Source organism: Pseudophryne corroboree, chromosome 5 (genome assembly GCF_028390025.1).
Source record: "Pseudophryne corroboree isolate aPseCor3 chromosome 5, aPseCor3.hap2, whole genome shotgun sequence".
NCBI classification, from domain to species: Eukaryota; Metazoa; Chordata; class Amphibia; order Anura; family Myobatrachidae; genus Pseudophryne; species Pseudophryne corroboree.
In genome coordinates, this window is record NC_086448.1 from 151323047 (window position 1) to 151335451 (window position 12405).

A 12405-nucleotide genomic window follows, 5' to 3' on the forward strand; every position below is an offset into this window, starting at 1 on the left:
GTTGGAACCAGACAGATGTAGATACGGAGTGGATACTGGATGGAACCAGCCAAATGATATATGAAGCTTGAGAGCGATGAAATACAAATGATAGCGGTGAAATAATAGTACCGGTGGTTAATGGAAATCTGCAGAAATGGTACCGGCACTTTAAGAGGAGCTGATCTCTGCTGGAAGCTGAGTGCTGGAAGCAGGTGAATCTGTAACTGGAAATGGAGGAGTCACAGAGGACTGGAGAGTCAGGAAGCTTGGAGACAGGAGCTGGAACCTGGAAAACAACCACAGGAGAGAGACAGACTGGAACTAGGTTTGACAACCAAAGCACTGACGCCTTCCTTGCTCAGGTACAGGATACTTATACCTGCAGCAAGGAAGGGATTGGCTAGGCAATTATGCAGATTTCAGTGGAGCAGCGGATTGGTGGAAACTGAACATGTGAAAGAATCCAACATGGCTGCGCCCATGTTGGTACTTGGAGGGAAAGTTGGTTTGGTAATCCATGTGGAAACTTAGCAGCAATGGCGGCGCCGGCCGCAGAGGACAGGAGACGCCAGACTGATAACTGTACACTAGAACCACGCGGACGACAGCGGAGGCCGCGGCGGGCATGAGGCGCCACTCTGACAACCTGTAAACTGGAACACAGGAACGGCGGCGGAGGCTGCGTAGGACGGGAGATGCCATTCAGAAAGTAAACATGGCACCGCTGTGACAGCGTCTCAGGGTGACAGGAGAGGGATGCAGAATGTGGACATCAGTATTACAGATGAAATTCGGTCCTGGAACGCTGAGCCAGCCTCAGGAGACATCTAAAAGGCAAGTAATGGCGTCCAGATACCCGGATCGTGACAATATACAGTCGACTATGTAAACACTTTGTCCTAATGCCAACTTGAAACTAAAAATGTTTATGTTTATAACCACTCTTATTTGTAAAACCACAGGTTCTCCTAGTGTAGTGCAGCACAAATGATTATTTTTGCGTCCTATACAGAGGATTGCATTTCAAAATAACAATATTCACCGACCAGATATTATTAGGCCAAATAAGATATCTACTGTTCCTAATTTAAAAATAAATAAGTAAACAAATGGATAAGTATGAAGGTTAAAGTATGTATTGCAAGTATATGGTGTACAGTATGAAGTGTACCTTAACTGAAAAGTCTTTCACACCTATTTACAAGGTATGTAGATATTATAAGGTTAGGGTAACCAATAGGACATTTTCCATTAATGATAGTCCGAAATCATGAACTCTAGTCAGGCAACCTTAAAATTCATTTAAATTGGTAATTTATTTTAAATAGTACAATTTTAAAATAATTATTTTTATGTTTATTTTATTATAACTTCGTTTTTATTTGAAATAAGGTATACTCACCTAGTAGCCAGCCTTGTGGAAATTCTGAATTTTCAAATTTTTGGAAAATATTTGAATGTCTCAAAATGTACGCATCATGGGTTAAACCAGGAAACCCTGCAAATACATTTAAAAATTTAGTGTTTGAGTCACAAATTGCTTGGAAATTTAAAGAGTGAAAATTTTTCCGATTCCTACACACTTCACCCAGATCATGGGATGGTGAGAGTGGTATGTGTGTACAATCAATGGCCCCTAACACGTTAGGAAATTTGGCAATGCTGAAAAATTATTGTTTTAAATTAATCCATTCAGAGGCAGTTTTTGGAAAAGAAATGTAGTCTGCAGTATGTTTAAGTATTGCATCTAGAACTGTACCAAAAAAAACGACTAAATGAAGACTGGCTCACCCCACCTACTGAGGAGACAGTAGTTTGGCCAATAGTTTGGCCAGTCCATCAATTGCCCTACTCCTTCTGGTGAGTGGAATTATGCCATTTTTTATTTTGTTATATAGCTGTAGAATTGCAACACTGGGAAGGCGGTACATTTTTATAACTTTTGTCTCCCGTAATCTGAACAAATTTTTCCTTGCATAAAACAATCTTCTCCTTCTTGTTCTTCGATCATTCTGTCTATTGACTGCAAAATGAGGGATGTTTCTAACTCCAACTCTTGCTAACACTGCTAAAACTATTCTCAAGAAATTTTATGAGAAATCCATCTGAAATATAGTCAAAAACATTGAGAAAAATTTAGTTCACTATATAAATGTAAATTAACTCCAGCTGCTCATTCTGGACTTATATATAAAATTGTGTAAAGATCCTTACACACAAGACAAGAAAGTAAAAGATCTCCTTCACAAGGGTTAATCTGAGCGCAATCTTTTTCAATCTCTTGTGTACACTCATTTAACGGTGTGCGCTCCCGCTTATCGTTAACTACCACCTCCCTTGTCTGAACATGTACAGGCGAGGGAGGTAATCATTAACGACAGATGGGTGTTGTTCCCTCTGCCATCGCTCCCTTCCAATATCGGCATTGACAGGGTCTAGTTTAATAGGCCCTACTACACCCTGGGCGATAATACTAAAAGATATGAACGATCTCGTTCATTCATGAACGAGATAACGTTATATCTTATCTTTGAGTGTGGAGGCACCAGCAATGAACGATGCGTTGCCCCGCACTCGTTCATTGCTGGTTCCCCGTCGGCTGTGCATGCAGGCAAATATGGACGATCTCCTCCATATTTGCCTGCACTTCTATGGAGCTGGGTGATGGGGGGGTAGTGAAGAAACTTCACTCCCCCCATCACTGCCCCCCCGCCGCCGGGTTGCCCGTTGGCCGTATCCGGCGTCGGGCAGCTCAGCGGCGTATCGCTCAATGTGTAGGGTATATTAGGGCCCTACGCATTGGCCGATTTGCCGCCAAGGTGGACGACTGACAATCCATCGGGGGGGGGGGGGGGGGGGCCTTGGAGTGAAGTTTCCTCACTCCCTCTGTCACCTGGCCCAATAAACCTGAATGGTAATATGGACGAGATTGTCCATATTGGCTTGCAGGAATAGTCCCTTCACACTGGCCGATAACACTGAGATATGACCGATCTCATTCAATAATGAACAAGATATCGTTCATATCTTGGGTGCATCCATGATGAACGATGCGTGTCCCTGCGCTTGTTGATCATAGGTGTCAGCTCATTGATGCCTGCATGCCAATATGGACAATCTCTTCGATATTACCATGCAGGGCTATGGTGACCGGAGGAGTTAGGAAACTTCACTACCCCTTTCACTCCCCTCCTTTCCCCCGCCACTGGCTCGCCCGTCGGCCGCATTGTCCACCTGGCACCTCGCCGTGTGTGTAGGGCCCTATAAACAAGCTAGCACCAACGATGAGCAAATGAACGAGATCGTACATATCTTTCAGTGTTATCGGCCATTGTGTAGGGCCTATTATATTGTGTACTGGGCTCAAACAAGCCTGGATCTCCCCTGGCTTTCGAGCAGTTGTAAGTCTGTTCAAAATAGTGGAAAAACAGATATTTATCATTGGCTAATCATAATGGAGTCATTAAATACCCACGCGGGCACACATCACTCGTCATCAGCAGCATAAACACGCTGAAGTATAAACAATGTCACTAAAAGGAAGGGTAAGATCAACGTCGTTTATCGTTAACTGTGTATCCACCTTTATTAGACTAATTGACAGCTTCAAAATGAACAACAACTGCACACCGGAGTTCAGAATTTGATAAATTTTTAAAAGGTAAGTTACTACGTCTCCCCTTAATCCCTAAAAATATACAAAAGCAGCCTAATATTTTCACAACAGCCTTTTTGTACATGTACATGCTCTTTCCACTGTGAATACAGTGCACCCAGAAAGTATTCACAGCGGTTCACTGTTTCAACATTTTGTTAGGTTACAGCCTTATTCCAAAATGGAACAAATACATCTTTCCCCTCAAAATTCTACACATGATACCCCATAATCAGAGGCGGAACTACCGGCAGTGCAAGCAGTGCGTTGCACTGGGGCCCGCCTCTGTCCAGGGGCCCAAGCATGTAATGAGTCAAACTGATTCATTACATGCCGCTGTGCGCTGCGGGCAACCGCTGCCCGCAGCGCACAGCCGCCCGTAGAGGAGAGGAGAGGAGCGGCGCGCACTGCAGCGGTACGGGGTAAGGAGGAGGAGGGAGGCGGAGGAGGGAGCCGCAGCAGTGCTTTGTTACTGGTGGAGGCGCTGCTGCTGCTGCCCCTCTGCTTCGCTATAGGCTGTCTCTGAGAACAGCCTATAGTGAAGCAGAGGGGCAGCAGCAGCAGCGCCTCCACCAATAACACAGTGCTGCTGCGGCTCCCTCCTCCACCTCCCTCCTCCTTCTTCTCTACTGCCCGGGAAGCTGCACAAGGAGCCTGAGCCAACAGAGAGGGTAAGTATAATTCTTTCTTTCTTTCTTTCTTTCTTTCTTTCTTTCTTTATTTGTTGGGACTGCCTGCCGCAATGTGTAAAAAGGGGGAATCAGCCTGCCGCAATGTGTAAAAATGGGGAATCTGCCTGCCGCTATGTATAAAAATGGGGAATCTGCCTGCTGTTATGTATAAAAATGGGAAATCTGCCTGCCGCTATGTGTAAAAAGGGAGAATCTGCCTGCCGCTATGTGTAAAAATGGGGAATCTGCCTGCCGCTATGTATAAAAATGGGGAATCTGCCTGCCGCTATGTATAAAAATGGGGAATCTGCCTGCCGCTATGTGTAAAAAGGGAGAATCTGCCTGCCGTAATGTGTCAAAAGGGCACGCTGTCTGCCGTTATGTGTAAAAAGTGTATGCTGTCTGCCGTAATGTGTAAAATGGGGACGCTGTCTGCCGTAATGTGTAAAAAGTGCACGCTGTCTGCCGCTATGTGTAACGAGGGCACGCTGTCTGCCATTATGTGTAAAAAGTGTATGCTGTCTGCCGTAATGTGTGAAATGGGGACGCTGTCTGCCGCAATGTGTAAAAAGTGCACGCTGTCTGCCGCTATGTGTAACGAGGGCACGCTGTCTGCCATTATGTGTAAAAAGTGTATGCTGTCTGCCGTAATGTGTAAAAAGGGGACGCTGTCTGTCGCTATGTGTAACGAGGGCATGCTGTCTGCCGTTATGTGTAAAAAGTGCACGCTGTCTGCCGTAATGTGTAAAAAGGGGAATCTGTTCGCTGTAAGGTGTAAAAGGGTCTCTACCTGGTGTAGTGGTGCTACTGTGCGGCGTAATTTGAAGAATGGAGACTACTGTGCACCGTTTTATGAATTGGTATTATTTTGTGGACACACCCCTTCCCCACGAAGCCACGCCACTATGTATTTTTGCGCGCACCTACGGCGCGCACTGCCCCTGGGGTGGACTTGGATGGGATGGGGGGGGGGCCCAAAGCATTTTGTCGCACCTGGGCCCACCGCTTGCTTGTTCCGCCACTGCCCATAATACACATACCCCATATGCACCTGCGCTCAGTTTCGACTTTGTTGGCAAAGGCTGAGATTTGGTAATATTATTTTTTAATACAATTCCAAGAATCACCAAAAAACTCTTTCAGTTTGTCATTATGGGGAATTGTGTAGAATTTTGAGTGACAAAAAGAAATTATTCCATTTTGGAATAATGCTGTAACATAACAAAATGTGTAAAGTGAAACGCTATGAAAAATTATCGGATGCACTGTACTTTCTCCTGTATCGCTTCATGCCATGTCCCTCCTTTCCCCTGGTGCCTCATGCATGTCCCTCCTTTCCCCTGGTGCACCATATGCCATGTCCCTCCTTTCCCATGGTGCCTCATGCCATGTCCCTCCTTTCCTCTGGCGCCTCATGCCATGTCCCTCCTTTCCCCTGGTGCACCATATGCCATGTCCCTCCTTTCCCCTGGTGCACCATATGCCATGTCCCTCCTTTCCCATGATGCCTCATGCCATGTCCCTCCTTTCCTCTGGCGCCTCATGCCATGTCCCTCCTTTCCCCTGGTGCACCATATGCCATGTCCCTCCTTTTCTCTGGTGCCTCATGCCATGTCCCTCCTTTCCCCTGGTGCCTCATGCCATGTCCCTCCTTTACCCTGGCGCCTCATACCATGTCCCTCCTTTCCCCTGGCGCCTCATGCATGTCCCCCCTTTCCACTGGCGCCTCATGCCATGTCCCCTCTTTCCCCTGGCGCCTCATGCCATGTCCCTCCTTTCCCCTGGCGCCTCATGCCATGTCACTCCTTTCCCCTGGTGCCTCATGCCATGTCCCTCCTTTCCCCTGGCGCCTCATGCCATGTCCCTCCTTTCACCTGGTGCACCATATGCCATGTCCCTCCTTTCCCCTGGCGCCTCATGCCATGTCCCTCCTTTCCCCTGGTGCCTCATGCCAATGTCCCCCCTTTCCCCTGGTCCCTCATGCCATGTCCCTCCTTTCCCCTGGCGCCTCATGTCATGTCCTTCCTTTCCCCTGGTGCCTCATGCCATGTCAGCCCTTTCCCCTGGTGCTTCATGCCATGTCCCTCCTTTCCCCTGGTGCCTCATGCCAATGTTCCCCCTTTCCCCTGGTGCCTCATGCCATGTCCCTCCTTTGCACTGGCGCCTCATGCCATGTCCCCTCTTTCCCCTGGCGCCTCATGCCATGTCCTCCCTTTCTCCTGGTGCCTCATGCCATGTCCCTCCTTTCCCCTGGCGCCTCATGCCATGTCCCTCCTTTCCCCTGGCGCCTCATGCCATGTCCCCTCTTTCCCCTGGCGCCTCATGCCATGTCCCTCCTTTCCCCTGGCGCCTCATGCCATGTCCCTCCTTTCCCCTGGTGCCTCATGCCAATGTCCCCCCTTTCCCCTGGTGCCCTATGCCTTGTTCCTCCTTTCCCCTGGCACCTCATGCCATGTCCCTCCTTTCCCCTGGCGCCTCATGCCATGTCCCTCCTTTGCTCTTGCACCTCATGCCATGTCCCCTCTTTCCCCTGGCACCTCATGCCATGTCCCTCCTTTCCCCTGACGCCTCATACCATGTCCCTCCTTTCCCCTGGCGCCTCATGCCATGTCCCTCCTTTCCCCTGGCGCCTCATGTCCCTCCTTTCCCTTGGTGCCTCATGCCAATGACCTCCTTTCCCCGGTGCCTCAACTACTGCGCCTCTTGCCATGTCCTGCAGTATCCCTGCCTAAACAGTACCTTAAACACAATACATACCTCTCTAGTGCCTCCTGCCTCTATATTTGCCAACAGTTGTGCACAACAAATTATTTACGACAAGCAGGGGACAGATTCGCCTGCCAAAGGTGGCGAGCAAAAATATCAGGGAATGCCACTGACAGTTCCGATGCGATGAATGGTACATATGATAAAGCGGGAAAGTCTATACACGCCTGTGGGGAAGAGCTAACAGAGCGGAGAAGTGACGGAAAACCAATAATGCGAAAACTCTTCTTTTTTTTTTTACGAAAACTTTATTAGTACATTCGCGATAACCGGAAAAAGCACGAAAAGACGCTCTGGACGCTCCGGTAACCAATAGTAAATCCCGCCCATGGAGAGGTGCTGACAAGCAGGGGTGTATCTAGGGGTCCGAGCGCCCCTGGCAAAGTAAGGGGCTGGCGCCCCCCCTACACACATTTGGAATAAGGTGTGAGAATTGGAAATGGGGCATGGTCTTGTGGGGGAAGGGTGTGGACACAATAGTACTTCCAATTAAAATTTGCCACACAGTAGTGTCCCTCATTCACATTACACCGCACAGTAGTGTCTCGTATTCACGTTACACCATCCCTCCCCCCTAACCCACCTTTCCCACAGCCTTACCTTAACCTGCCCCTCTCCCCCAAAAGCTTCTTCAGTGGTGCCTAACCCTAACCCACCCTTCCTAATCTCCCTCCCTGCAGCCTAACCCTAGCCCTCCCACCCTCACAGCCTAACCCTAACCCTCCCACGTGGCTTGCCAGTACAGACTTTGGCACCAACTCAATCCGGATTTTGCCATTCTGCATCGCTATCTATGTTGGGATGCCAGCACCAGCATTCCGAGCAGTGTCGGCTTTCCGATCGCCGGGATGCCAAATGCCGGCATCTTAACTGCATCCTGAATGAAATGCTAATGAGATGCTGTGAGATGAGCCTCAAATGGACCCAGCCATTAACCAAACACCATTAGTTGGATGGTGGAAGTGTTTCCTGTTAGAAGAAACATCAGGGTGCCATCACTTCCAAGATGAAATGATCAATTATACAATTAACTGATATACGTTTCCTTGATCCTGGCCTGGAAATAGGTAAGATATGTATTTTCTTTATTACACTCAACAAGTTAAAGTTTTCGCTTACTTACTACTTACTTACATCTAATATGCATAAAAATCATGTAGTTTTCCAGGTACTACAGTCCCTTCTCCCAAACACTGACACTTTTTTATTATCTTCAACACGAATAGATCTATAGCACTGTGCTGTATAACAATTGCTGTGTACCTGGTGAGAGTCTGTTACTGCCGCCGCAGCCCCGGTGTCCGTCAGCACCGCACTGCACTAGTGATCAGACTAGTGTCCGGCAGCACCGCACTGCACTAGTGATCAGACTAGTGTCCGGCAGCACCGCACTGCACTAGTGATCAGACTAGTGTCCGGCAGCACCGTATTTGTAAGCAGACTCACAATAAACTACAGTTCCCAGCAGCCCTTGCTGCAAGGAGCTCCTAGCAACAAGGGCTGCTGGGAGCTGTAGTTTATTTTGAGTCTGATTACAAGTGCGGTGCTGCCGGACACCAGCGCCGCTCCAGCAGTAACAGACTCTCACCAAGTACAGTCTGACAGTACGGCTTTTCTATCCTTTGGCCGCGGGTGGCACAGCCAGGCGGCGCCCCCTCCTTGCCTGGTGCCCCTGGCGAGTGCCATCCTGGCCAATAGGTAGATACACCCCTGCTGACAAGTGGCGGGTGGCACTGATGTGAGGCAATGGTGATAGCAGCACCAGAACCCGGATGGGAGAAAGTGCCTAAGAGTATATATATCAATGGCATCTTCCATGGAGCAGGAGATCCAACATTCATCAGATAAGGCACAAGCAGCACCGGCCAGTCCATGGAAACACTGCGTCTTGGGGCGAAAAGGTATCCTTATTCTCCTGAGGAGCAAGCGTATGATCACAGATTGTTATACAGACCTCTAGCTGTCACTACGGCCTACAGATGCCCCTAGCACTACCTGCTGGTGACAGTCCTGTAGATCTTATAGAGATCCAGGTTCTATAGATGCTTGGGTACCATATATCCTGTATGAGGCAAAGGATGTGTTGGATTCTTCCCCAGAAGAGAAGGAATAAGCTCAATACTATGCTAAAGAGCGAGGAGCCACCACATAAATATCCCTTTTTTCTTCTCACTATCATGTGCCAGCAATCTCACTAAGTATAATGTTTCACTAACAACGATACTGCTTGCTGGTAAACTCAGTGACGACTATACTGTGTGCCGGCAATCTCAGTAACGACTATACTGCGTGTCGGCAATCTCACTGACAACTATACTGGGTGCCGGCAATCTCACTAACGATACTGCGTGCCAGCAATCTCACTAATGATACTGCGTGCTGGCAATATCACTAACTAAACTGTGTCTGCAATCTCACTAAGTATACTGTGTGTCGGCAATCTCACTATGTATACTGCATGCCGGCAATGTTACTGAGTATCCAAGTAGCTTAGTGAATCTGATTTGCTCTTCGAATCAGACAAATACTGTATATATATATTTTTTTTTCTCATTTCATATTTAGAAATATAATTGCTGGGTTCCTCTTCCCCAACTGGCAGGAATAATCTATTTATGAAAATGTGGGTTCCTTGCTGTGTAATGTTTATTTTAAACACTGCTTTTACTGTTTTTATATATTTAAATAAATGAGTCTGTTCACATGTGTGACCAATCAGATTCAGCCATCAATATATTTGTTATACATACACCAGGGTCAGAGCACACGCAGCTCATACCCTACGTCAGTGATGGCTAGCCTTGACACTTCAGCTGTTGTTGAACTACATATCCCAGCATGCCCTGCTACAGTTTTGTTATTTGGCCATGCTAAAACTGATGCAGGGCATGCTGGGATGTGTAGTTCAACAACAGCTGGAGTGTCAAGGTTAGCCATCACTGCCCTACATGATGCTGCATTTGAAATATGATAGACTCAATTTGTAAATACATGCCCACACGACGCCCTTACTGTACTTTTGCTGAGACTGCCAGCCCAATACGGTGAGACTCACACCCACTTCTCATGTTTATATGTCCCTTCCAGCCTCTAATCAAGTTCAATTTAAGACAAGAAAAAAAAATCTGAGATTGCCTTTCGAACTGTGAATAAGTTTGTTTTTACCACTGATAATAATGAAATAAACAGCATGCAAGTAAAGTGTCAGAAAGAGCTGCTGATTAAGGTAATAGGGCTCTTCACACTTGATAAGTAGGCCCAAAATTTTAAATAAATTGATGTAAAACTCTTTACTAAAATAATTTTAGATTAATTAATTGTTCCTTATCTTTTGATAATACGCCAAATAGGCAAATGAAGAAAAATACAGCAGTCATTTCTGAATCGCTCTGTCTCTTTCCCTGGCTATTCTGAGAGTGAGGCCCGAGGTCAGCATCACAGTATTATGCCACAGACGGTGATGTCATAATCTGAGAGTGAGCCCGGCATCACAGTACTATGCCACAGGCGGTGATGTCATAATGATACTTATGTGGGCAGCCACCAGCCTGCATTGGACTCAGTATATATATATATATATATATATATATATGCTTTACCATTGCCGTCAGAACTAAGAATATTTGTCACTTTCATGTCTTAAATTGAATTTAAACAGTGCTAAGTAATGACGCATACCATAGCTGCCTATTTAGCCCCTTCACTACCAGGGAGGTATGAGAAGGAGAGGAGGGCGTTATTACAAATATTACATGGATGGTTTTTAAGGCCTAGTATATATAGTCAGGGCCAGATTAACAACGGGGCAGATGGAGCTCCAGCTCCAGGCCTCCACATAAAAATAGGCCCATCTGCTAGTAGCAGGATGGTGACCAGGCACACAGCTGGCCAAACAATCATAAATTATAAGTATTAAAAAAGTTTTTTTCGTTTTCTCACAAAATTATGCATATTTTCTATGTTTATGTATTTAAGAAGTAATTAGGATTCATAGTGTATAGGGTTTACACACCCATATGGCTCTGGCCACACCCACACAGCACTAGTCACAGCTCCTCCACTTCTCAGCCCTTGGAAATTTTCAGCTCCAGGCCCATTTGGCTCTTAATCCGGGTTCCTAATATCACTATACAGTATGACAGTATCAAAGGACTCTCAATGTACGAATTCATTTTAGATTCTCACTATGGGGCCCATTTATCAAGATACGAAATGTAAGTGCGGTTAGCAGGTGTAATTAACTATTAGAGATGAGCGGGTTTGGTTCTCAGAGAACCAACCCCCCCCCCCCCCAACCCCCCGAACCCCTAGGGGATCCGGGGCCATCCAAGCCACAGCTCGAATGTCCCTGCCTGCCACGGATCCCCAATCGAGGCAAAACCTCAGGATTCCACTGTTGGATCCTGAGGGTTTGCCTCGGACGCTGGTCTCCATAGTAACCTATGGAAGGCCACTGATTGGCTGAGGGAGCTGTCTGTCATGGCTCTCAGCCAATCAGCGTTTCCCCATAGGCTATGAGGGCCCCAAGATGGATGCCCCCACAGCGCTAATAGCGTCGCCGCCCGCACTGCCGACACCGCCGCCCATACTGCCGACACTCCCGCACTGCCGGCACCTCTGCATTGAGGACACTTCCAGCACTCGCATTCTGCTGAAACTGCCGGCACCCCTGAACTCCTGCACTGAGGACACTTCCAGCACTCCTGCATTGCTGACACTGCTGGCACCCCTGCACTGAGGACACTTCTGGCACTCCCACACTGTCGACACTGCTGCTTCCCAGAACTCCTGCACTGAGGAGACCTCCAGCACTCCAGCATTGCCGACACTGCCGGCACCCATGCACTGAGAACACTTCCAGCACTCCCACACTGCCGACACTGTCAAGCCCCTGAACTCCTGCATTGAGGACACCTCCAGCACTCCTGCATTGCCGGCACCCCTGCACTGAGGACTCTAGCAGCACTCCTGCACTGAGGACACCTCCGGTACTCCCGCATTGCCAACACTGCTGGCACCCCTGCACTGAGGACAGTGCCAGCACTCCCACGCTGCCTACAGTGCCGGCACTCTGCACTGGGGTCACTGCCAGCACTCCTGCACTAAGGACACCTCCCACACTGCTGACACTGTGTTAGGGTCTCCTGCCCTGTGCTGCCACGTCGTCATGGCAACCGGGAGACAAGTGCTAGTGGAGTAACCTGAGCGCAGCTGATACTCCGGTTCGGGTCTTTTGCTGTGCAGTGGTTATAGGCTCTGTGCACGGCAGGGGATCCGGTGCTGGTTTTTGTGCTCACAGTCTGTGAGGTCAGAGTGGGGCGTGGACAGCAC